Source organism: Taudactylus pleione, unplaced genomic scaffold (genome assembly GCF_031769625.1).
Source record: "Taudactylus pleione unplaced genomic scaffold, aTauple2 ptg000064l, whole genome shotgun sequence".
Classification (NCBI taxonomy): domain Eukaryota; kingdom Metazoa; phylum Chordata; class Amphibia; order Anura; family Myobatrachidae; genus Taudactylus; species Taudactylus pleione.
Window position 1 is genome coordinate 16,537,214 of NW_028284466.1, and position 27,810 is coordinate 16,565,023.

Sequence of the window (27,810 nt, forward strand, 5' to 3'; positions counted from 1 at the left end):
TAACTGCTCCATGGCAAAGACCTCTCTTCTGACCTCTAAATCAGGCAGACAATCAACTTGCTCAACAACATTACCCACCTCAGTGGGAGGCACATCACTTGGCGAGCCACCATCACACTCCGTATTCTCTAGTTCGCCAATCATACTAGAAAAAGGGAACATCTGACTCTGCTACTATGTCAGTAACCCTCTCAAACAAGTGAGGGTGATTTACCTCTGTGCAAAATCGGCTTTACCACAACTTCCAGAAGTGAGCAAAGTCTCTCCCCAATATTGCATTATACCTTAAGCCATGTACCAAACCCACGGAGACTATTGTGGAACAACATAATGTTTCGATTTTCACTTCTGCAGTAATATGTCTAATGTCCCCATGTATGCAGGTCACACCAACAGTTTTCCCCTTATGCTTCAAGGGTTTCACCAGCTCAGCTTTCACAAGTGTCACCAGGCTACCAGAATCTAACAGAGCCTCTACACGGTTGCCTTCTACAGTGAGTACACACATGTGCTTATTAGTCTCAGCCCACCAGTCAGCAGTACAGGCTGGCTGTGCAAAGAAATATCCACTGCAGTATACATGAGCAATATCACATTGCATTGGTTAAGAGGTAAGAGAACAATTAGCTGCAATATGGCGAAAGCCACCACATCAGAAACACTGAAACACATTATAATCTAGTCTTTTATGGGAAAGGAACCTTCCTGGCATGGCTGGCCTGTCTCCAGGTTTCTCACCCTCAGTCTTAGGTACATTCCATCACCCAGCACCCTTCTCCCCTGGAGCAGTCTTACCAGTACTTATGGGAGTTTGCCGTTGCACCATCGGGGCTTGGTGGGGCAGTCTCAACAGCTCCTCAGCTGCCACATATCTCTCCACCAGTTTGAATAGCTGGTCTGTGGACTTAGAGTCTGCATGTCTCACCCACTTGTGCATAAATGCAGGTAGCAACTGCAGATACCAGTCCATCATGACTCTTTCCATGATCTATGATCCTGTCAGCATCTCAGGCGGTAGCCATTTTGTGGTTAGATGGACGAGGTCATGCATCTGTGAGCATGGAGGTTTTTCCATTTGGAACTCCCAGCAGTGAACTCGTTGGGCCCGAACAAATGAGGTGACTCCCAAGCGGGTTAGGATCTCCTGTTTTAACTTTGCATAGTCCTTGGCATCAGCCAGGCATAAATCATAGTAGGCCTTTTGTGGTTCTCCAAACAGGAAGGGTGCCACAAGACTTGCCCACTGTTCCTTGGGCCAACTCTCCCTTTCTGCAGCTCTCTCAATGGCCATAAGATACACCTCCATGTCATCACTCGGGGTCTTCTTCTGAAAAAAATGATTGGCGCATATAGAGCGAGTGTGGGTTGGAAGGTCAGTGGAAGCATCTCCAGTCCAGGCTACTAGATGTTGTGCCACCTCTGTTATGGCCCAGCTGTTCTCCGCTAAGGCCTGGTGGGTTTCCTTGATGGTAACTTGTTGTTGCCTTAGGGCTGCCTCCTGAATTTTGTTGGTTTCCTGCTGGGCTGCCGTAGCCTGGAGCAAGGCCTTAACAATGTCCTCCATGTTGTCTTTAGGGGTTGGCTGAAAGCAGAACCTGGCCTGTCTGAGCATCTGCTGATGCCACCTTCATGGTTTCCACAATCTCGTGTCTGTCCCTTTAAATTTTAAAGGACAAATTTTTCCTTGCCTGCAACTTCAGTGTGTGCTTGCCCGCATTCACCACCAATTGTGACAATGTTGGGGTAGCGGGTCCCCACCACCTTACACACAGCAGCCAGGAAAAAGCACTCCAGTCGTGGATTTTCATGCAAGCTGGACAGTGCCAGTTTTTATTGTGGAATTTCAACAATCAAATAAACAAAACATAAAATAAACCCTAGCCCGGCTGTGCACTAACTAGACAGTAAGCTCCATATCTATCAGAACACTAAACAAAATCTCCATCCACAGTACCTTCTGGTTGACAGCCAACAGTGTCTCAGAGCAAGCTAACCTGCGGCCTGCTCTCCCAGGTATGAAACACTCAGCTACAACTGAACACAGCTTATATCAGCCAGTTCCAGCTGTAAGCCCTAATGAGCCTGCTACCAGGCTGAAAGGCCCAAAACCTGGAGTGGCCTGTGGATGGAACCCTCCCTCTCCTCACATCCACACCCCCAGAACCCAAACTGGCTTTTCCAAAAGCCGATACTCTGGTCTGCTTACAAAACAGACTTCTACTGGGTTTTTTTTAGAACACATTTGCCAAAAACCTAGGACACATGTACATGCCATGGACCAACCACTTTACCAGTGCTTCTATCACATAATATATATATATATATATATATATATATATATATAGCAGCAATGTGTAGATATATATCCTTGTGAATAATACAATTGTAGGTACATCCCACTTCAAGTTCAAACAAACATGCAAAAGTATCTTATATTATAGATTGCAGATGCTAGTACAGGTTTAGTCTCCCATATCCAAAAATTCCGAAATACGGAATATTCCGAAATACGGAATATTTTCAGCATGACTGAGATAATGAAACCTTTGATTTTTGATGGTTTAATGTACATAAACTTTGTCTAAGGCACAAATTATTAAAAAGATTGTATAAAATAACCTTCAGGCTGTGTGTATAAGTGTGTATATGAAACATAAATGAATTTCATGTATGTACACAAACTTTTTTTGATGCACAAAATTATAAAAAATATTGTCTAAAATGACCTGCAGGCTGTGTGTATAAGGTGTATATAACACATAAATGCATTATGTGTGTATATTTGGGTCCCATTTCCAAGACATTTCATTATAGTATGCAATTATTCCAAAATACGGAATATTCCGATATCCAACATATCCCTGGTCCCAAGCATTTTGGATATGGGAGACTCAACCTGTACAGTATCTGAACCCCACATACACATAGATTGAATATGCCTGCTTTCTTTTCCACCCTACTGCCCCTGAAATAGTAAGGGAGGGACATACAGTATATGAGTTTCAAGTTTTTCAGGAAAATTACATCTTGCCTTATTTGAGAAATTAATTTGTTGGAGGTACTGTACCTGATCTGGGATTTGTTTCTACATGGAAACCCTAAATACGGTTCTGTCTGATTTCTCAGAATCTAAACCGCTCATCTCTAATTTTAATATGCTCAGAGTCAAAGAGCGTAAAACAAATGAAGAATGAATAAAAAATTCTGGGGCAGTTTAATACTTTTAAAATATATGTAAATTGCTTTTGAATTCATCTTTTAATACACTGATCAACACTAATTTAATTGTCAATCATATTAGAGTGATTTTGGGGTAACTTTGTGGTGCTGATTCCAAATATGACATCACTTTTGCTAACTTGGCAATACTCTTTGTATAGTGTTATAATCGCTAATGCAGCAATGTGTATAAACCATGTCCATGTCCTGCACTGTATTGTACTGTAAGTCACTGATTTCTTGTTCATTTATTTGTTTATGTACTTTGTAAGGTGCGGCGGAAACCTTGCGGCGCAATATAGATAAAGGAGAATAATAATAATAATAATAATAATAATAATAATAATAATAATAAATTTTTTACTACTGCATGAGTATCAAAAGTTGTTTGATCATAGAATTTAATTAAATATGTTGTTGAATTCATAGTCTGTACTAGATCGAGTTTTGAGAGTCATCATCCAGAAGAAATCACACCTACAGTTTAGTAGGTAGATTACATTTATTTGTTATTTCTTATTAAGTGAACAAATATGAGTTAAAATGTGGAGAAGTAGTTAATCTTCAATAATAAAATATTTCTTAAGAATCACTGTGTTGTTGAACTAGATACCACACTGTTCTGAAGGCCATAGGTAATTCTGTTCTCAGTGGTACTTAAATATCCTGTGTGACTACAATGCATCACAATTCAGATCCTGTGAACATTTTAAAGTAATCGACAGCTCTGAGAAATGGCTGGTGTAGATAAGAGAGATAAATGAAATGCCACAGTGTTGACCAATTATATGCAATGAGAATATGACAGCACTGTAAACAAGGATAAAAAATATGTCCTCTACATTGCTAAATGTCATTAACAGCAAGGAACTACAGTACATCATTTTTTCTCTATTTGGAAAGGCAAAATTTCTGAAATGTCATTTATGTCTTTATAATCCAATTTCTTTTGTTTTTCAGCTTCTGAATATACTGTACGCTTAAATCTGACATATCATAATGACTGCCACTCAGTTTCTGTGTAAAGCTATAGTGTGAAGATTTGGGGCTTTATTTATGAAGCAGCAGCTTTGGTAAGCTGCTGCTTCCCTGGAGTTGCAGGTAAAAGTTCAAAACTCACCCGCAGTCAACATAATGCACATTGGGCTTTACACTGACTGCGGTGTTGTTTTAATTTTTCACCTGCAATCCCCAGAAATCAGAAAAAGCCACTGCTTTATAAATAAACCCATTTTATATTCATTTATAACAGCCCCCTTTCCCATAGAGTGCAATGTACTCACTGGTACTCAACTGTCTCTAGACTTATTGCAAACGAATATAAGTTTACACAAAGCTGGTGTAAACAACTACAGGTTGTATACTAGACAAGATAGCACATACTGAACAATCATAATACAGTAATGACCCTAAGGTTGTGTGACAGGTGAGTGGTGCGTGTTGTGCAGATATAGTCTGGGACTTAATTTACTCCATCTACTCTAACCTTCACAACACTGAGATGTTGCAGGCAGTCCTGGAACACAGGTCAGATTACGCTCAGTATAAGGAGAAATATATGATGACCAGGCACATGACATGGCATATAAGACATGGACAACAAAGAAGACAACAAAGGAGCATACACCTCAGTTCACACACTACTTTGTAACTTGACTAGTCTCTGTGAATCACCCTCAGTCTGTCCTAGCACCCACATGCATTGGACACACATGTATTACAACAGAAGAGACAAAGTCATTACACAATAGGTCTGCCCTAGCACCAACATCCAGACAAGGGCTTCACAAAACAAGCACATACAATAACAACTACTCACCAAGGAGCATTTTGTCACATCGATGGGTGGGTGACTTTACCTCTGCATACAAAAAAAATTATCATCCATCCATCTTGGCTGCACTAGACTATCTAAAAGGGTAGCATCCCTTATACCTGTAGATGCATCAGACTATCTACTAGGGTTTTATATTCCACCCACTCCATCTTAACTAAATTACATGGGCCCTATAACTAGCTCTACCACTGATCCCCTAGCATGAAACACAGCTGTTGGCTGCTATGTGTGTGTGGTATCCCTTACTACACACGCTTCAGGATTGGCTAAATCCAGTACTGAGGCGCAGAGTCTAATGTGCCAGAGGGGTTTACCAGGGACCCCAGCAAGGAGGTTTGGACTTAGCTGCATCTTACATGCAGGTTGCAGCCCTCAGACTTGGTTCACTTGTACAGACGCTGGTGTACTCTGGATTACAGTGGTGTATGATAAAGACATACAAACATTGTTGATGAGCTGGGTCAGAACCAACCAAACAAGATGGTACTAGGGATCAGACAATATCAGAGTCAAGAACTAAGCCAAGGTCAGAACCGGAATATTAAGCACAGTACCAGGGAGGAGATGGAATCAGGTCAAGTTAAAGATCAGGAACGAGCAGTAGGATCACTAGATATCAGAATGCTGGAGTAAGGTTTGGGTCTGTACAGGAGCAAACCCAAGGGCTTCCTTATACAGGAGGAGGCTCCTAAGGGGAGCCGTGGCTGCCTGCACTTACAGCGGCATCAGGATGGTGGAGAGAAGCTGGAAGCCAAAAGAAGGTATATAAACAGCCAGGTATTCAGGAGCTGAACCAGTAGATGAAGATCCAGTCAGTATCCAAGCAGGTAGACAGTTGTATGCCAATGTTTGTTACACCAGGAGTTAATCACAGGTAAATCAGGTATGCAGGAACAAGTCACAGGAGCTGAGCAAGCATGGTTTAAATAAGGAAATGCCTATTTATAGGCCCAAACAGGAAACAGGATCCAGGATGGAGTCCACTGAGATAACACTGGCCATCTTGGTTAAGGGCAAATCACAAACAAATAGTGACCTCTTGTGGTCGGAGGTGTGATAGTCAGATACAATTCCCTACAGTATTCTCCCCTTTAACAACGGCCTTTGGATGGTAATTTGCCAGGTTTATCTGGACATCTCTGTTGGAATTCATGCAGTAATTGAGGGGCATGAACAGTCTCTTGTGGTTCCCATGAATTGTCTTCTGGGCTATACCCCTGCCATTTTATCAAATATTGAAGCTTGTTTCGATGAATGCATGAATCCAGAATTCCCTCTACCAAACATTCCTCATGTTCATTTACTTGCTCAGGATCTGTGGGAGGTAATATGCATCCAGGAAATGGATTTGGCAAGACTGGTTTCAACAGGGAGATATGAAAAACTGGATGAATCTTCATGGACTCTGGAAGTTCAAGCCTAAAGGAAACTGTATTGACCTGAGCTAAGATCTTAAATGGACCTATAAATTTTGGCCCTAGTTTTGGAGTAGCCACGCTTATTTTTAGATTTCATGTAGAGAGCCAGACTTTGTTGCCAATCTTATAAACTGGTGCAGCTTTATGGTGCCTATCAGCAATTCTCTTATAACTGTCCTGGACATGATGCAATGTTTCTTTTAACACCTCAAGATTACTTTGTAGAGATTGTAGTCTTTCTGCAACAGCAGGAATAGTGCAATCCTGTGGAAAATTGGGGTATCACCCAAATCTGCTTCCTAGATTGGAAAAAAAAGGACTCTGCTTGGTGGAGGAATGTTGAGAGTTATTATATGAAAATTCTGCCACTGGGAGAACATCAACCCAATCATCTTGCAGATGGCAAATATAACACTTTAAATATTGTTCCAATGTCTGTTTGATTCACTCTGTTTGACCATTTGATTGTGGATGGAAGGCCATTGACAGGTTAATCTTTATATCAAGCACTGTACAAAATTGCTTCCAAAGGGGAGTAAGAGATAAATGAAAGCACAGTAGGGAGAAGCAGAAGAGGGTAGAGGGCCCTGCTTGAAAGAGCTTACATTCTAAAAATTTAACTTGTATGCAAGTTACCATCTAAAACATTTGTGAGCAGCTAGAGAAAAGTTTTTCTGGCAACTTAGTAACAGACATTGCTACAGTCATTTATTGGGAGCTGTGGATATAAAATTATTCTTTTACCAACTGAACAGACCTAAAATTGGAACACAACCCGCCCAGCAGCCTTTGTTTTACGAGATGTTTTCTAACTGGGACATGTACAATATTTACTTTCCTAAAGCTCCATATGTGCATATGTTTGATTTTTATTGGCAGTGGTCCAGGGGTTATTTAATTGTATTTTTACTACTTATCTGTTGTGATATTTTATTTTTGTAATTTGTATGCTTTTAAATTGAAGTAAAAAAATGAATTTAAGAAATTTTTCAGTCTGCGCTCTCTCCACTTGCTTTGTTTTCCCTTTGTGATTTTAGGGGTTGGCTATCCCCCCATTTGAGGGAACAATAGTAAGTAACTGTTGGTAGATTGGAGTTAACGTGCCTGATTTCAACCCCTCTTATTTTTCTCCCATCTGTTATGGACAGACACCTAAGGTGGGAGGAACATCATGTTATTTAGTCAGAGGAGTAGTGCACTTGAGTTTTGTTGTTTATCTCTCCAAACCTGACACTACTACTGACACATACAGTACACAGAGAATAATGCAGGAAAGGGATCTGCAGAGGTATAATCAGTGCTCAATGGCAGCAATACACAGGTAGGTTTTGTTTAATAAAGGAAAAGTTGTAATGATACCGCACTGACATGAATTTCTCAATATAATTATTTCATTTGAATGATTTCTATGTTCTTATCAGAGAAAGAAAATAGTTTATTATCTTTTGCTGTGATACTCCTCTCAAATTTATCAACAAAAACATAAGTTGATATATATAGATGGAGGTGCCACTGGACCTTCTCACAAAAGTATCATAAATCGCTTATAAAAAGAAAAGAAGGGTAAGAAAAAATTGTCTGGTGCATTAATCACAGTTTCAAAGTATATTGTAATAACATTCTCTGAAAAAATATTAAGTAATAAAATATAACTTTTATTAATTATTTAAAAAAATATAATGTACAGGTATATAAGGCGAAATATTAAAATAATCTGTATAGAACAGAAGTGAAAGAAAAAATAGATTATGTAATTAAAAACTCTTCCTGTTGCTGCCGGTCATAGTATAAATTAGATTGGTCTATTTATCAATATCTATGACCAATGTCATGTGTTTATAAGATCTCACCAGTGTCTCAAAATGATTTATACTGTAAATATCTGCTGGCTGTGGGATCCCATGTGTCACTGCAGCCAGCCGATGGTACATAGATTATACAATGCTGCGATGGACAACATAGCTCAGATAAGTAATGCACAAGAGGCGTGTCGCCGCCATTGTAGGAGAGAGAAGAAGCTAGGATCTCTGTCGGCTGATGGAAATTTCCTGGCCTCTTCCTCTAAACTGCAGCGGCCACATGTGGGACCCCATGGGTCACTGTAGCCGGCCGATGGTACACATGTTATCCGATGCTGTGATTGACAATGCAGCTCGTATAAGTAATGCACAGGATCACAATAGCAAAGCTGCCTGCGTGCATACATCATATCTTTAGCCTGCAATTACAATCCTTGCTGAATCAGGCCCTCAATCTGAACTGTTACATAAATGTTGTGATTAAAAGTAAAATATTTTATGCATGTGTGCACTGCACAATGCCACCATTCTTGTTGTATAATTAGATACTTAGTTCAGCTGTTTTTATGCTCATATGCGAAATTGATTTGGTATAATCACGCACTCTCCAGTAACAAATGAAGTTGATGAGTTGTCCATTGACTGCAAGTCACTTCTTCACCAGATTTTCAGAAACGTTAGCCTGGCAACGCATACTTGATAAATTGGTAAGAATTTTTTTTACCTGCATTAGGATAAATTACAATATTTTTAGGACTTTTTTTTGTAGGCAAACTCTGGACATAGAACGTCTACAAATACCAACAAATAGAAATGTATGCTAATAAACATACAGAATGCATACTGTACATTATTTAAGGAGGAAAATCAAAAGCAACATAATCAAAATATTTTTGCTTAGAAAGTGGTGGTGGTGGCAGAATAGAATATGAATTGCATTTGCCTAGATTATGTTTTTCTTAAATATTGGCAGACTCTTGTGACAAGACTGAACACAATTTTCCATAAAAATAAAGTGTGTGTTCAGTGATGCTGATGGGATTGACAGTTACTACATAACAATACTGGCACTACTAACTAATAATATATATCCTCAATTGACCCCATCCGGGAAGATTAAAAAATACTAGCATTTAAATTGTGTAAGTTATATATAAAAAGTATGAACAGTGTTTAAATTGTGTATCTACAGTATGTACAAAATAGTCCATATTATTTTAATATATTTAATAATTCTAACACTAAATTGTGTATCTTCTATGTAGCAAAATTAAATAAGTTAAAACCGTAGCATAATTCAACTGGTTGGAATCCTTTTAACGTACATACACTCAATTTGATCAAACTCTTTGTATAATCTAGATATCTACTGCTGGCCATACACAGCCAGACAAAATACCTGTCAGACCAATAGATATTTTATCTGGCAGCCAGATACCCTGCAGATATCATGGGCATACACTGTGAGTTATTTAAAAATGTATTGGCTCTGATATCTGTACACCTCCCCTGGGGAAGAGACATTTCTCCATTCCTTTCCTGTGCAGGAACAGGGGAATCATCTGTCGGTCAGACGCAGCTGGGCATACAGTGCCTGATACGGCTGATTTTTAACTTACAAAATATTGCAATGGACATACATGAAGGACAGGGGTGTGTCTAGGGGTCTGAGTGCCCCTGGCAAAGTAAGGCACTGGTGCCCCCCATATTTTAAATACGGACAGCATGCACCAATAGTGAGTGTGCCATAAAATGGGCATGGTCACACATTAGTGCCCCCAATATAAATTACACCACAGAGTAGTGCCCCTTACTCACATTACACTGCATAGTAGTGTCTCATTCACATGATACCACACAGTAGTCCCCCTATTCACATTACACCACACAATAGTGTCCCTTATGCACATTACACCATACAATAGTACCCCTTATACACGTTATGCCACAAACTAGAGCTCCTTATTCACATTACACCACACAGTAATGCCCCGTATACACATTATGTCACACCGCCGTAGTGCTCCAAACACATTATGCCCACACAGTAGTAGTGCCCCTTACACACAGAGCTGTAACTAGGGTAGTGCGACCTGTGCCCTAGCACAGGGCATTGCAGGTCAAGGGGCGCTGTTTGTGCTTGTCAATTTTCTTCTTATTATCATTCTCAACTTTAGTTTCCTCTTATTTTATCCCCAGCATCTCCTGGCCTCCCCTATCTTTTCCCTGGCCCTTCCCATGAGGCCATGGCCCTTTTTCTGGTGTGTTATCTCCCTATTTAAAAAATAAGGGGGCACCAATGCTCATTCTGGCATAGGTCACCAAAAAGTCTAGTTACGGCTCTGATTACACATTATGCCCACAGTAATAGTACCTGTCGTGGGGTAACAAGTAGTACACTATTACTACAGAACAATCTGAGCCACACAAAAATTATACAGAGGAAATATTGTGGGTGTATCTGCCTGTTATAATTGAGGATTAGATACAAATCAGATAATGATCAAGATAAGATCCCAAATGTGTGTTGCTACAATTCAATGAATTATTCCAAAGCAAATATAAAGTATAAGGGTATAAGAGTCACATACAGACACACTATATATAAGAAAAGTAATCTGTGGCCTAACCTACTATTGCCTAGTACAGTGAGAGATCTGCAGCAGCGCCGTGCAGTCAGCAGGTAGAATTACTCATATAGGCAGATGGGCAGAAAGCGCCTCCTGCTGCGGAGCAGACCTTGTCACCAAGACTTCCAGAACCAAGCGGGAGGGCCACAGTGTTCGACACCAAAGCCACTCAGCAGTGGGGCTGGGGAAGTACAAGGCAGACAGAAAAAAGGTGGCAGACAGTCTCAGTATTAACTGCCGATGTCTTCCATGAGCCAGAGCAGGAGTCCCAGACAGCCTGCTCCAGAACACAGAAAGAGCACTTTGTCTACCAAACATCCAGCAAAGGTATAAGGGGATCCCCAGGTGTTACAGGAATTAGCAACAGTCTGAGGACAATATATAGTAGGAAATAAGAGAGGGAACACAGTCCATCCCCAGAGCTGCATCGTCCCAGTGGTAGATGTGTGATCCTCACCTGGTAATTCTACCCCTGGAGGTGGCACCGTCAGGCGGCACCGCCCCTTGGTTGGTGCCCCTGGAGAGTGCCATCCTGGCCAAGGGGTAGATACGCCCCTGATGCTGGATGATCCGGCATTCCAGACTAATCGATATTTTAACATTGTGTCGGCCATGCACACAGTACAATTATTGGGGCGATCCACCAATATCAGGCGTATCGGCCCAATAGTTGTATAATTAATGCCCAGCATTGGGATGGAACAAAAATTGTATGAAGTGTAAAAACTAAGTGGCAGTTTAAACAGCAAATGCTGTTGACAATTGAACTACAAAAATTGTTATGAATAGTGTACTCTAATAAAATACTTTAAAATGTATATGTGTATAACAAAAACAGAGAACACTTAAAAATGTTGCCATTAGAGCTCAAATTTTGAGCCACACAATTCATGAGTGCCTGATTCATAGATGGACACTGTTATAACTGTTGCTACATCTTTGGATGTAGCAGCAATGCTAACAAATGCTAATGCAGCAAGAGGCATCTGATGACAAAAGACGCCTTCTGCCAGCATTGCAGATCCTAGTGCCGCTTCCAAAGACGCATCATATCACAATCATGACCATCGTTTGTGATGGTCGCAGACATCACCATTAAGCTTACTCAGAATGGCAACGGGATTGCTCAGCCAGGGCCAGGAAATCTGCATGAAAATATACAGACCCTAGACTTGGCTTGCCCACAAAATTGGGGTGATATGCCCCTATTTTTTAAAATGGCTACCTGTCGCCACCTCCTCCCCACCCCCAAATGACCACAATATGTCAATCATGCTGCTGCTTTGGGAACACTGTAGTAATCTCATGCATGCACAGTCTCCCAGCCATCGGAGATGGATGCAGACCGTCGGGTTTGTGTATACCTCTGAAAGACCCTGAATACAAGTTCGGGATCATCAAATAGGTAAAACTGGTATCAATAATTTAATCATGGGAAATTGCTGTATCTATTTACAAATTGTATTATTATGAATTTTGCAATGGAATTTTCAAAATAAAAACAAAAACTCTTTCTTTAGAACCCGTTAACGGCAAGTCATTCACCTTCTGTATTAAGATTTGCAATTATGTTTTCTAAGTTTACCTTCCCTTCATTTAAGTCTGAAATAAAATTGAAAAGATCATGCACAGCAGTAAACATATCTGCTTTTACCAAGTAAAATGTGATAACAGGAACATTTGAAGCTCTCACACCTTCTTGTTAAGATTCACTTAGCAGAATCCCAGCTGCTCTTGTGGGCTGGAGGTCTGGATGTGTAGGACATATTTCAACAATTTGTGTCTTTTATATATTGAGTAAAGTGAATTTTGCTAGTCAATAATACCACAATGTGAGAGAGTTCAGGCTTCCTAGCAATTGCAGCACTTATAAAATATACTGTTATGCTCAAATAACACTATTTTGCTAAAGTTTCAAATGCTTTTAACATTTGAATAAAAACTTACTTAACTGTTCGAAAAGTTAAAAGGTACTTGTATAAAAATACCTCTGCTAAACACAACTCTACACAAATTTAAAGCAACATATATTTAGATATAGATTCATAGAAAAAAACTACCAAATTATTTTGTTAGGGTTTTTTTTTTATCTTCATGATGACAGAAGATTGTAAGGGGTTAATCTTTCCCTCCAGGCAAGTCAGATCAGAAAAAAAACATCCAGAAGGTTATAGGGTCACATGCCTTTTTTTCCAATTATATTCAGTCATTTTACAATCTGTTAAAATATGTCAGAAAAAAATATAATAATTTAACAATAATATAGGGTCATGAACTATGATGATGTCATTGCTCTATATATGAAAGTGCTCTAGAATTCCATGAACCGATTGAGGAAGAATACAGCAACAAGTATTTCCTCTAAGAACTGAACTATATACTAGTTACTACAAAAATGTCCATTAGCATGCTTTACATGTGAACTGATCCCTGGCTTAAAACCTACTAACAGCTGAAGAGTGATCTGTTAGGGCAATTCAATTCAGTGTGATTTGAATAGCACCAGGAAGGAGTTCCTGGAGCTAATCAATTGTCCCTATCGCATCCTGCACATAGGGCCTGATTCAGCAAGCAACACCGTTGCTAATACGCACGCAATCGGCCAATTGTTGCATACTGCGCATGCATCGCAGTGCGCATGCGCGAACTAGCCATTGCGATCAGGAATGCGATTGCAGTGGCTACGCAGACCCATCGCACAGTAATTGACAGGAAGTACCGTTTGTGGGTGGTAATGGGGGGGTGGTCAGCTGAACTCAGGCGTAGCAGTGCATATGAACGCCATTGCAGGGTCATGCATAAATTATCCACTGCGATGCCCTAAGCAGCCTGAGGCCTGATAGCGTGTGCTGAAGTTAGCAATTTCTGAATAAGGTCAGGGCTTGTGCAAGTGTGTGTTAGGCTTCGATGGTACTCACTTGTATCAATGTTTTCACAGTCCTGCTAAACATTATGGATGTGTGTAAGGTAAAGTGGGCGTCCTTATGTAGGGCAGTGGTGGCATTGCGATCGCAATGAATGAGCACACTATCGCAGTTGAACTGCGTGCGTAATTGCTATTGCATTCACAGTTTTGTTCCTTGCTGAATCAATCCCTAAGTCAGGAGATGCCAATTACAGCACCTGTTTAGTTGTGGTAACCAACATTCTCCGACTTAAGTGTCAGCCACCATGCTATTACTGCTGTGCTAAGTATCACAGCCAGCACTTACGTTGGATTTCTACTCACAACTTGAATAGCTTCATGAATTCCTTCCCGGCGTAATTCACATCATGCTGAATTGAATTACTCCCTGTATGTGAGATATGTACCTACATCTTAACTATCAACAGACACGGAGGCATAAACTGGCATTAATATACTGTAGGGTGCCTTCAACACAATTCAAAGTATACAAGTCAACTTCCGACAATACTAACTAATCCATTAGGGTGGTTGTGCAACCCCTGTCAGGGTGGTACAAACTTTAGATTAAAGTGAGTGAAGGGAAGGGAGGAAAGTTTCTTCAGCAAAGAGTTACAAACCTGCTCTGCAGTAATTTAAATAAAGTAGCTCTAAAACTCACCTCTAACAACCAGGAATATGACCTCCCTGTAACACACCCACAGCCTCATGGTTTAATCAGTGCCAGGCTGAATCAAGGATTCTGATGTGGATTCTCTACTTGTCTGTGATGCAGAAGATTCAGATACACATGGAGATACTATGGATTTGTTACTGCCAACTGAATCACTTCACACAATCCTTTCTTATCTCTGTCATGACTCTACAGTAAGAATCAAAGGGATTGAAGAAAACAAATACCCCAAATTGAATTTCAATTTTGTTGAGAGAGTATTTTCTGCTTCTGTCCTGTTGTCCATGTACAGTGAGTAATATTTTACTAAATTGGAGTCCTATGCTGTTTCTGAGAAGTTTCTTTGTGAATAAGGGCAGGATGTAGTAAGCATCACATCCGCAATGCTGTACATTCCGCCACTTATTGGGTGCATACCGGCGATAATATTGTACCTAGAAAATCACAAAGGACAGCTCTTCAATTAAGAGTTGTCCTTTGTTATAAAGGGACTTCCAGGTTTATGACCCAAAAGTTCCTCTATCATCCTTATGTGCATGAACAGAATCATGTGGGCGCTGCCGTGCACACTAGAAGGGATCCAATTGGATCCCTCTCAGTGCAGGACATGGAAAGAAGCCCCTAGGCTTCTATTGGATAATGCCAGCTAAAGATGGTGTTACCCTCTGGGTCAAGGATCCGGACCAAATCTCATTCCAGAGGTTAGTTCATATGAGAAATTATTATTATTATTATTATTATTATTATTATTATTATTATTATTATTATCATTTATTTATATGGTGCCACAAAGTACTTATAGCGCCTTACAAAGTACATAAACAAATTGTTGACAAGCGACTTACAGAACAATACAATACAGGACCAGGACATGGATAATATATATTGCTACATTAGCGACCATAACACCCAGATAAGCAACAGAGAATAAGCAACCAAGTGTTAGGTGCCCTAAAGGTGAGCAAGAAGTAGATGATATTAAAGTAGGGAGAAATACAAGAGGGTAGAGGACCCTGCTCGTAAGAGCTAACATTCTAAAAGGGAGGGGCAGACAAACAGGTTTAACACAGAAGGGGTAGACGGGATGGAAGGAGCATGTAGCAGGGAGTTAGAATGATAGCTGGAAGACTTCTATGAAGTAGTGGGTCTTGAGAGCCCATTTGAAGGATTGCACAGAGGTGGAGAGTCTGATGAGGAGTGGGTGAGAGTTCCAAAGGTGGGGAGCAGTGCAGGCAAAATCTTGGAGGCGGGATTGGGAGGAAGTAATCAGTTGGCATGAAAGGCAGCGTGCATTAGTTGAATGAAGAGAGCGGACAGGGGAGTGAATGAAGATGAGATCAGAAATGTAAATGGGAGAAGATTGGGTGAGGGCTTTGTAAGCGAGCAAAAGGGAAGGGGAGCCAGTGGAGGGCTTGTAGGAGAGGGGAGGCAGATGTAGAGAATTTGGAGAAGAAGATAAGCCATGCATCAGCATTAAGTACAGACTTGAGATGAGAGAGATGGGATTTAAGGAGGCCAGATAGGAGGAGGTTACAGTAGTTCAATCTGGAGATGACCAGTGAGTGTATGAGGGTTTTAGTAGCATCCTGGGTGGGATAGGTTCTGTATATGTGGTTTGAAGGAGAGGGATGAGTCCAGGATAACTCCAAGACAGTGCACTTTGGGGCTAGATGAGATAGTTATGCCATCAATTGATAAAGAAATAGTGGGAAGTGAAGTTATGTTGGAGGGTGGGAAGACAATCAGCTCTGTCTTAGACATATTAAGTTAAGGAAATCGCTGGGACATCCAGGAAGAGATAGCAGAGAGACTGTTGGAGATATGAGTCAGAAGAGAGGGGGAGAGATCAGGGGCCGAAAAGGTAGATTTGAGTATCATCAGCATATAGATGATAATGGAGGTAAAAAGAGCTGATGAGTTCATATAGAGAGGAAGTATAGAGGGAGAATAGGAGAGGTCCAAGAACAGAACCTTGGGGAACACCTACTGTAAGAGGCTGTGGGGGGAAGAGGAGTCATGAGAGGAAAACAAGAAAGATTGGTCAGAGAGGTAGGAGGACTGCCAGGAGAGGGCAGTGTCATGTAGACCAAGGGAGTGAAGGATATGCAGCAGGAGAGGGTGGTCCACAGTGTCAAAAGCAGCAGAGTGAGAGATCAAGGAGAATGAGCTGAGAGTAGTGGCCTTTGGATTTGGCAGCAAGGAGGTTGTTGCTGACTTTCGTGAGGGCAGTTTCAGTTGAGTGGAGAAAATGGAAGCCAGACTGAAAAGGGACAAGGAGGAAGTGGGAGGAAAGACAATCCTCTCAAGGAGTTTGGAGGCAAAAGGATGGAGAGTGATGGGTCAGTAGTTAGAGAGAAGGTTGGTATCAAGGGTAGGTTTTTTTAAGAATGGGGAGACAATGGCATGCTTGAATGCAGGAGGAACAGTGCCTGATGAGAGGGAGAGGTTAATGAGGTGTGCAAGATGGGAGCAGGCAGAAGGAGATAGGTAGCGGAGGAGGCGGGAGGAGATAGGGTGGAAGAGGGGGACCAGATGAGGGCCATGACTTCCTCTCCAGATATAGGAGAGAAGGATGTTAGAGTTGGTAAAGTTGATGGGGAGGGGTGATATGGGAAAGGAGGAGGTGGAGAGCTGGGGGACTGGTTGAATATGATGTCCTGACGTATGGAATCAATTTTAGATGTAAAGTAGGTAGCAAAGTCAAGGGCAGAGAGCAAAGAGGGGAGATGAGGAGGGGTGGGCGAAGGAGGGAGTTGAATGTGGTGAAGAGACTCTGGGGATTAGAGGACTGAGAGGAGATGAGGTTCTTGAAATATGACTGATTAGAGAGGGAAAGAACAGCACTATAGGAGGAGAGCATAAATTTGAAATGGAGAAAATCTGCCTTAGAGCGTGATCTTCTCCATTGTCGCTCGGCAGTTCGTGAATACTTTTGCAGGTATCTGGTGCAATTTGGAATGCTAGGGTTGAGGAGTAGATCTGCAAGTGTGAGCAGAGCAACAGAGTCCAGAGTAGAAGTAAGGGAGGCATTGTATAGGGAAGTGGCTTGTTCAGGGCAGGAGAGAGAGAATAGGGGAGAGAAGCGAGTCAAGCAGGGAAGAAACGGAAACTGTGGCATTTTCGGCGGTTTGACTGCATTTCTGTCCTTAGTACATCCCAGCCATAGTCCTCACAATTAGTTTTCATCTTACTTATGACTCTGGAAATCGGAGGTATTGTAGGACACAAATACCCCAAAGTCAAATGCACCTTGTTAAAAGATCATCTATTGCTTCCTGTCTTTTGCCCACATACAGTGAGATAATTATTTATATATTTTGCACTTAGGTTAGTTTATGGATTCTCCAATTAATCTTCTTAAAAAATGTTTTCTCCAAAACCCAATTTTCTAGGTGAAATGCTGTTGTGACATTCTCTACTTCAACTAAGTGAGCTGATAGATCTTTTAATGATATCTTCTGCCCATTGCAACAATTGTCTATCCTAAATTCAATGTCACTACTTCCATACTGACTGAATTCTGACATGACTTCCAGAAATAATTTCCCAAAACTGGAAACACACTTTGCACACTTCTCTAATATTTGAATGTATTTTATGGGTGCCTGACTATATGTTCTTCCTACACTTATTGGTCTCACAGAGGACCCCAGTGTACCCACTTATAATTTTTCTGGCATCTACTGTATATTTATAATAATAATAATAATATTATGAGCTGTAAATTTTTTCCCTATGGCCAGTGTGTCTTCCTTTGAGAACAGTTGCATGTTGCCTCTTGATTCTCTTTATAATGGAATGGATTGATGAAGATATTCAACATCTCTAAGCTAGTCCTCTACCTCCAATTATTAAGTATAATCTCTCTCTTCCCCCTTATTTGGCTTCACACTCATGCCCGGATAAGGGAACATGGATTATGGCATAATATACTGTATAGTATTGTGTTGAAGAGATTGATTTTTATGGTAATGTTTATTGTGTGGCTCTAGTTGTGTGGTAGTTTGTATTATAAGATATGGTGTTTATTGGCCCTAATGACTTAGTTGGTGAACCTGTGTTTATAGATATGGAAGTGTAGGGCCATGCTTTGGGACAACTGAGTAGAAAATATAAAGGTGGATCAATAAGTAAGGTAACAAGACCTCTCACAAATGTAATGTTCTCTAATTCATTCTAATTCCTCACAGGTCAGAGCAGGCACACCATTGCTACCCCTCATGTCCATTAAACAGAACCTCATATCAGTCACACTGTTCCAAAATCAGTAGTAAGATGGTGTGGCTGGCAGAAGCATGGACAAACATTGAGGTGCCCAGTATGATCAGATATTTGCATCTAAAGGACACATGAGCAGCTGAAATTTCTCGCCAACTTGTTGAGGTGTATGATGATAACATCATGTCATGGACACAGGTTTGGGTTTAGTGCACTGCCTTTGATAAATGCAGGACAGACGTTCAAGATGAGCAGTGACGGCTAGCCATGCACATCCATCACAGATGATAAGTTGTGCCGCACTGAAGATCTGATTCAGGAGGACAGAGACATTCGAGTTAGTGATATTGCTGATGAACTGAATATCTGATGTGCTCATTAGCTGCAGAAATCTAATCACACTACATTGACTATGTTTCCACCAGCCCCGACATCTTACAACTGATGTTGGGACAGTATGACTGATATGAGGCACAGTCTAATGGCCATGAGGGGAAGCAATGGTCTACCTGCTCTGGCCTGGTGGGAAATTAGAAATTAGGTACTTATTGAACCACCTTCATATAATATAATGTGTTATATTTTGTAGTTATCTTTAATGGTGTATGTCATAGATTCTTGGAAACTTGTATGGTATTTGACCATCTCTATCAATGAGTAGTATTTATACTGGACACTTGTACTATGGGAAGCTTAAATATAAAGGAGTTGTATACAGTAAGATGCTGTTTGTAGACAAAGGAAACCAAAATGGATGCCATATGCCATGCAGTCTTCCCTCCCCCACACATCGCATAGCGCCATCACACTACTCTCCCCATCTTTCTGTATTTTTCTGAACTTCTCTCTCTCTCTTATTATTGGTTTATAATTCGTTATTAATTCTGACAAAAATAAAATATTTGCGTCAAGGCATGATATTAATATTAGTAAAGAAAACGACAAGCTTTCTCAGTGAGGAAGCAGTTTGCATGAGCACAATTTAAAATATTGCTCAAGGAACAAACAATATTTGCTGAATTCATTTATCCTATAACTCTTAGGCATGGCTCCTTGACTTTTTCACAAAACTTCTAGTGCAGTATTAGTTGCTCTCTTCTTTATAGGGACAAGAATGCTTTCCTTTACTGTAGAGGAAAACCCTCTCACATGTAAATCTTTGAGATGGTTATAAGATGATATTTTCCTTGTCAGTAATCCAATCATGTTGTTCCAGTGCTTGCATGTCAAATGCTTCTGCTGAGGATGCTGGTTTTCTTTATCTTGCCTTTATGGAAATATAATTGAGGTAAGGTCACAGCAGATTTCCCTTTGATCATAACTTTGTAAGTACTACCATTAGAGTCATTGTTAATGTTCTCCATGCAATTTATAAACTAAATGGAAGGCAGTTGAATTGGAAATATTGGTTACAGATTAAGTAATTCAAACATATTGTGATGTTATAGTCTGATAGTTACTTCCCTACCTAGCAGGTACATAACTAAAACATTATGGGCCCCATAGCAACATTTTTAAGGGGCCCCTAATGTTTTTAGAGTGACACATCTGTTTATAGCACATCACCAGAGTGGACATGCCTAGTACTTAGGCTTAATAAATACCAGACAGAAAAAATTGCTATAATTAAATAAGTATGTTAAAAAAGCCCTTGCAAGTTATCCAATATATTTTTATATATTTTGCAGCTGAAATGAAACATTATAACAGTAAATGATAAATAGAATATATTAAAATACAGACCATACTTATAATTTCTATAATAAAATGAAGTAGCGATAAAAATTGTGATACCACATTGGTGTGCCCCTGTCACCACGCTTGCACATTGAGCCAGCCACTAGACCACTATGTGGCCCATGTCAGCATCATGTGGGGAGAAGGAACCTCCTACTACTCCCCCACAACAGCAAATCAAAAAGAAGCTCAAGCTTCAGTTAACACAGCTGACTTTACGCTAATGGCTGAGAAGAGCTGATACCTCAGAAGTATGGAATCCAGGAAAGAGAGAGGGAGTGACCATGAAGAACAGTTAATAAATGGAGCAGAAAGGGTAGAAAGTTAAGTAGAGGAGAGAAAGTATACTAGAAAGATGCAAATAAGGGAAGTGAAAATTACTTGGAGGGCAAAAGGAATGAAAGTGGTAAAAAGACATATGCTATTATATAAATGATAAGTTAGAGGATAAGAAGAAAACTAGAGGAAAGTTTAGACAAACATGACAAAAGAGTTAAAGAAGTGGACTGAGGGACAGAAGGAAAGAAAGAGAAAACTGGGCAGCGCTGGGGACAACAGTTAGTATATAGTATACATGTAATACATACAAGTAACATTAAAGTACTTACCAAAATAAAAAAATATATATTTCTTTCTTTCTCACTCTCATTCAAGGAACATGGGCCACCCATGGACTTCAGGAGGGAGATAGAGGGCTTCAGTTTATAGGCCACTGAAGTGTTAGGCAGTGGATCCAGTGGATTATTCCTCAGGAATACAGCCTGGGCCATCAGTGGAGGGATGGATTCTGGAGGCTGGCCTCACAAGATTGTGGAGAAGTTAGAGATGTGGCTGTTGGGTACTGGCAAACTGCCAGCAGTGCGGTGAAGGGGTCTATCTGTCATCATTGGTGAGAAAATCACAGCTGGGGAGGAAGGCTGCATGAACCAGGTGCATAAGGAAGGCACAGCCTGTGTACACTCACTGCTCTAAACAGAGTGTAGACAGACTGCGGCTAATTTCCACACCTGGTTCTCACAGATAGCCCTGCCTTCACGGCTGCATCGGTTGCTCCAGTGGCTACTTAAAGAACAAACATGCAGCCTGTGGAATTCAACACGGGAGTTCATGCTTACCGTGCACTTTGGCCTCTAGGCGGCAGTGCCGTGGAAGGAATGCTGGGAGGTGGATGTAACACAGTCCCTCCTTGCAGAGAATGAAGGCAGTTGTGTGTTCTGTCCAGTGGCATAACTGAATGCAGGGGGAGCAATGGGCCCTGGATGCATCCGGGCCCAATAGCAACTGCACTCCCTAGTAGTTACACCACTGCTACCTAGAACAAATGAAGTGTAGATGAGAGGGATTCTGTCCTGAATTTCCTGCTTCTTTATTTGTCGAGGTTGCTTAAATTTAAAATTACACTATATCATCCTCTATGTTTTCTATAATAAAAGTACCAGATTATAAACAATAAGAAAAAAAATCTGTTATTAGCTTTGTAGTTAAGCAAGACTTGATGGATACAGTTCCTGTCACAACTCTCATTGGGATAACCTGGACACTGCCTGGACTTGTCAGATTGACGTAGACCCTGAGCAGAGGAGCAGAGTCTAACTTATCAGTAGTCTTCAACTGGGAGGCTGCCAAAGGGGTTTGGGCTTTGCAGCGCCTGATATGCAAGTCACAGCCCTCTGACTGGGTTCCTTATGTACAGGGCTCATGGACACTGGTTGAACTGAAGGCTGGTATTAAACTGGGTGGCAAAAGGGATACTGTAAAATGGTCATTAGAAATGGGTAAGAAACAGGTTGACAATGCAGTACCAGGGAACAATCAGAATCAGATCAGGAGAAAGTCAAAGTTGGAAACAGGTTGTCACTAGAAGCAGAACCAAGGGGGATTAATGAGACAGACCAGATCAGAACACAAGTAAGTTTCACATGGAGTTCAAGAAGAACAGACACTGGAAATTAGGTAGTGAGCCTAATACTCTGGCACTGAATACCACAGACACCCTTATATAGGGAGGAGATTAAAATTTGGCACCAAACATGATGACATGTTCGACAGGGCTATCCTTCAAATTTACAACAGAGCTGCAGCCACGGGTAAGAACAAAGCTGCTCACAGAAGCAGCCAGGAAGTGGAGAGATACCTGCAGATCCTGCAACAGCTGAATATGAGGACAGCTTGTAATGAGAAGACACTTTACCACTGCTTCGGGGACCCAGCACCACTGGATCCACTAAGCAGGAGCCAGGCTCTGGCGCACAGTGACAATACCTCACAAATTTTGAAGGATACTTTTTCATAACTTATTAAGACTCATATATTTGACTTTAAGATCCATTGCTCTGAAAATCTGGTGACCATTACCATCCTAACACTCAGGGATTCCTTGCTACTCTGCAGACTGTTTTGCTTTTCCAAAGTTTCTATTGCTTTGTCTTTCTGGGAAAGCTATGGATACTAGGCCAATGTTCAAAGTCCATCTTATGTATTTTATCTGGGGAAAAGCTGTATTCTTATAAAAGTTAAATATACCAGTCTATTTTTGGAGTGTTGTCTGCAATACATAAATACAGCAACAAAACATATTTTATGCAATGGCTCTGGCAGACATTCTGATAGATAGTGATTCCACACAATTTACCTCAATTGAACCTTGCATTTCCTGTACTGTTTTCAAGAAGTAACCTCTTTGGATTTGCTAACCTTAGGATACGTTTCACTGTCATGAGCCACCGCGCTTTTCGCAGCAGTTTACAAGATGATTCCAGGTTCTGACCATCACTAGAAGACCTGGATGCCAGAGTGCGGCATCTTACTTCTGGACCTGGGTAATCTATTGTAAGAGGAACCAGGTATGACAGCTGCCATCCTGCTGCAGAGCAGATCACTAAAGCCATTATGGCTATGTTGGCATTAGATCTGCATCCAATACCTGCTGTCAATGCATCCGGTTTTAAATGACTAGTTGAGGTTATGTGTCCATGCTACTAAATTCCAACTCGATTCTAATTTACCAGTAGAGCAATTTTGCACCTGCCCCCGAACATAAAACAAATAGTTGTGCTTTGCCTAGAATACACCATTGAATAAATTATCCACGTAAATACAGATATGTGGACACAGTCAGTACTGGTCACAGTAAAGATTAACAGCCCACTGGGTGGTGTCCCACCTTCAGCAGCAGTACTGTATCTAACACACAATGCCATCTCACTAACAGCCATGCTACTCTCTGTATCATTAGCTTTACTATTAGGCATACCAATGCCAATCTGTTGCAAATGTTAAGGGATATCATAACAAAATGACTTACCGCACTAGTGAAATCATTTCATATATATATTTAATATATATATGAAATGATTTCACTAGTGCGGTAAGTCAGTCCAGGAATGATGATGTTTGTCCATGCAAGATGACGTTTTACCTCTTTCTGAGTTCTGTTTTTTTGGAGGGAAAAATCCGAACTCGGCGTGCAAACTCGAACCTATCCGAGCCTGCACATCCCATTATAATCATGACTAAATAAAGTCACTCATATAGTGACCATTACAAAAACTATGAATACATAAGACAACTGTACCAATAATATGTAATAAACATTACATGCCTCTTACCTCACAGCAGCCTGGCACATGCTGCTGTATACTGGGCTGTAGGGGTAAACTGCTCATTGCTGCAGACTACTGTGCTTGTGGGGGGTAGCAATCACACTGATCATGCCCCTCCTTGATTTGCTCTGGCTGAGGGGCTCACAGAGCCCCCCCCCCAGTGTGCAGCACTGCTGCAAAAATTGTAAAAAAAACATTTTTTAATCCTAAAGTGGAGTGGCCATGCCTCCCGCAATTAGGACGTGCCCCTTTTCCCCAGGCCTGGCTCTCAGTGCTTCTGCTTCTCCCCCACAGTGGAAAGGAAAGGCTTAGACCATGGCCTTTATTTGCGAGGGTATGCAGTCAGTTCTTTTGTAGATAGTACAGAGGTACCCAGTAGATTTTTAATTGTACAGAGGAATGCATCCCTTAGTCCAATGATTCCCAACCTCGGTCCTCAAGGCACACTAACAGTCCTGGTTTTAGTGATATCCATGCTTAAGCACAGATGGTTAAATCAAAATAACTAAGGTACTAATTAAGTCACCCGTGCTCAACTATGGCTATCCTTAAAACCTGGACTGTTAGTGTGCCTTGAGGATCGTGATTGGGAATCCCCTGCCTTAGTCTATACAGAATGTTTTGTTTTACATACTGAGATGTATGTGCAAGCGAATAACAAACATGTCAATCTGTCACATTTTACTGGTAAACATGTGCATGCACTCTGGCCCTGATTAAGATGCGCTCGCAAAAAGCGAGCGCTCGCTCTGAATCAGGGCCGGCACTGTTTTTTTAGTTGCGGCCTCTTGGCTGCTCGCATAGCTGTGGGTCACCACCCACAGCTTATGCGAGTGGCCTGGTGATGTTCGCGATGGTCAAGACCATCGCGACCATCGGGTTTGCGACGAGACCCTTGCAGTAGGGTCTCATTGCTGCAAGCCCCAGTGGACTTCCTGCTCTAATAGAGCAGGAAGTCCACCTACTGACATCACGAGTGATGTTAGTAGGGCCGCCCACAAATGGCATGTGTTCCTGTAGGAACACCTCTGTTTGCCCAGCTGCCCCACCTTCCAAACGGGACAAGCTGTCGATCAACATCGACAGCCACCCCTTTTGGATGAAAGCACCAGAGCGAGTGCTTTGTGCGCTCATTCCAGGGCTCGCGCGTGCGCACTGCCTAATAATCGACCCACTTGTAAGCGCATAGAGCTTGTGAGCGGGTCTGAATCAGGCCATCTGTGTGATGAATGTACACAGATTATTAAACAGTAATAGAATCCCTCATTGTTTTAGTGCAAAAAAGAAAAACCATCTTGATTTACTTAATCCATTTTCTTAACTGTGTAGGCGAGCTTCACTGTTATCAAATTAAACTTTTCTACATGCATACAAGGTAAAATAGTTAGATGAACAGAGTACTCCAGGGATAGCATGATCTCTTTCCAGTAGAATAAAAAGACATTTTTAGCTAAGGGGAAATTAGATTTTTCTTTAAAGAAAGTATTGAATTGCTAATGAATTTACAAGAAGAATCTTACATATGTTGCCTCTAGGGCTTTGGGTAGAAAGGGACATCTTAACATTTAAAAGTGTGATAAGCATATGTTTTTGGGGATTTCAAATACCAATACTATTCCTTATCTGCCCTTAAGAGTTACTTTGGAATCATAATGTAGTATATTTGCATCTGCAATAAACTCCTTTGCTCTATTTTTGGCCATGGGCAACATATATTATCATGCTTATATTCATACTGGCATGTAAGCATTTACATTTATTTTATTTATTCATTTATTTTATTTGGGCTAGCATCTACATCAATTTGGATGCAAGCTTGAACAGAAATATGTATCAACCTTATAGAAGAAAATTAGATAAAACATAATCACCAGATGTCATTACAGTTCTCTGGGGATTTCCCAGTAAGAGGGAATCCTTGATGACCTATAGCCATACAGTATTGTATCCATCTATGTGTATCTATCTATCTATCTATCTATCTATCTATCTATCTATCTATCTATCTATCTAGAGACTTTGGGTCTGATTAAGGATGGATTACAATTGCAAAGCTGCATGCAGACAGCTTTGCAATTGCAATCCTTGCGATCCTTGCTATTATGCAAATGCCGCAGGAGGTGTATAACACCACCTGCTGCATATGCAGTTCCAGCACTGTGATGCAGTTCGCAGGCTTGGATCACCATCACGTCCATCAGTGGTCGATGGTTGTGATGGTAGATGGCACCTGGCACCTCATCTTATGCAAGCTGGCAGGCTTGCGAGCCCAGGACACTGCGTTGATCAACGCAGACCATGGGCTGGCTACTACGGGAAAATGAGGCGGACATGCCCCCATTTCAAGGAATGTTGTGGATCCCACCCCTGCCCCTTAAATGCCTCCGCCTGTCAATCAGGAAGCAGCATTCAAAGGTCTGCGTGCAACTACGCAGGACCCATTCTGCACACTTGGATAATTTGGAATCTGCGATCAGCAGTGCACTTGCATGCACTGCTGAATCAGGCCCTTTAAACACAATCTTGCCACTCATTGCTATATAATTATTTATTCTGTACCTCCACGAGGGGTGGAAATAGCGATAAAACCTTGTTGCAAGTGGAATCCAAATGGATCATAAGATGCAAAATGTACACCCCTATGGGTTAAATGAATGTTTGTCCCTGAATTGCTTTTTATGATCAGTTTACCTGTTCTATGCTCTAGGCGTGGAGTCTATATTTGTCATTTTAACATTATTGATGCCTCATTGCTCCCAATTTTCTTGCAGGTTTTGCCTTAGTTTCCATGTTTGAATTTGATATTTAGAGCTTATATGAAATCATCTTCAGTACCATTTTGCTCTATGTTTTAATGGGATGTAGTTATAAGACCGGCGGCTTTGAGGCCACCAGTCTCAATCGGCACTGAAATCCCAATAAGGGATTTATGATAGGCAATACTGACTAAGAGTGCATGTGACTGGTGCTTAGTTCACTTAGAGATCTGATGATAGACCCAGATGTGCAGGCAGGAGCAGTCAGAGCTTTTCAACAGGGCCCCTCTGAAGAAGTATTTGGAACCAAAAGGGTAGTTCGAGCACTGTCTGTGATCTATTCTGAATTAAATAGCTTATTGATAGTGTTCTCAATTTGTTCAGTGATATATGTAAAAATGGAAAACAACAGTATCGTGTAACAAGGTAAAAGAAGTTTGTTCTCATAGGATATAGGTGTGATATCACTCACCCTTTTATGGTGATAAATAGATGTTGGACCCATTTTTCACCATGGTCCTGCAGTGGTTGCAGAATGCAATGTAGAGCCCATCAATATTGTCCATGAGTATGTCTGTGTCGAGTGTATTATTGGGGGAAACATATATAACAAGCCTCCATAGTGCAAATCAGTAAACAAAATGCAAGGTCCTATAAGGTCAAGTAATATACTCATCTTGAATGGGCAATAAATTCAGATTTGGACATTTATTTATCAGAACCTGTTGTCCGTCGGTGTTGGATGGATTGACAATAACTTCTCTGATCTAAATAGTAGTCTTTGGATCCAAAAAACTAATGCAAGATCCTGTTACCATAAAAATATATTAATTTATTATGGTGTGGTCATATAACACCAAATATTTACAAAGGTAAAAGGATATACTACATAAAAAATGAATACAATAAAACACAGTTTACAAAATAAAACAATAATCAATCATAAAATAACAAAAAAAAATGTAAAAAATAATTAAAAAAAAAATATATATATACTGTATATATATACAAAAAAA

General features: G+C 40.8%; 1 pseudogene; it reads right to left on the bottom strand.

Moving 5' to 3' along the window:
• Nucleotides 1–6,147: 6,147 nt before the first annotated feature.
• On the bottom strand, nucleotides 6,148–23,324 carry LOC148534798 (uncharacterized; annotated as a pseudogene).
• Nucleotides 23,325–27,810: the final 4,486 nt, after the last annotated feature.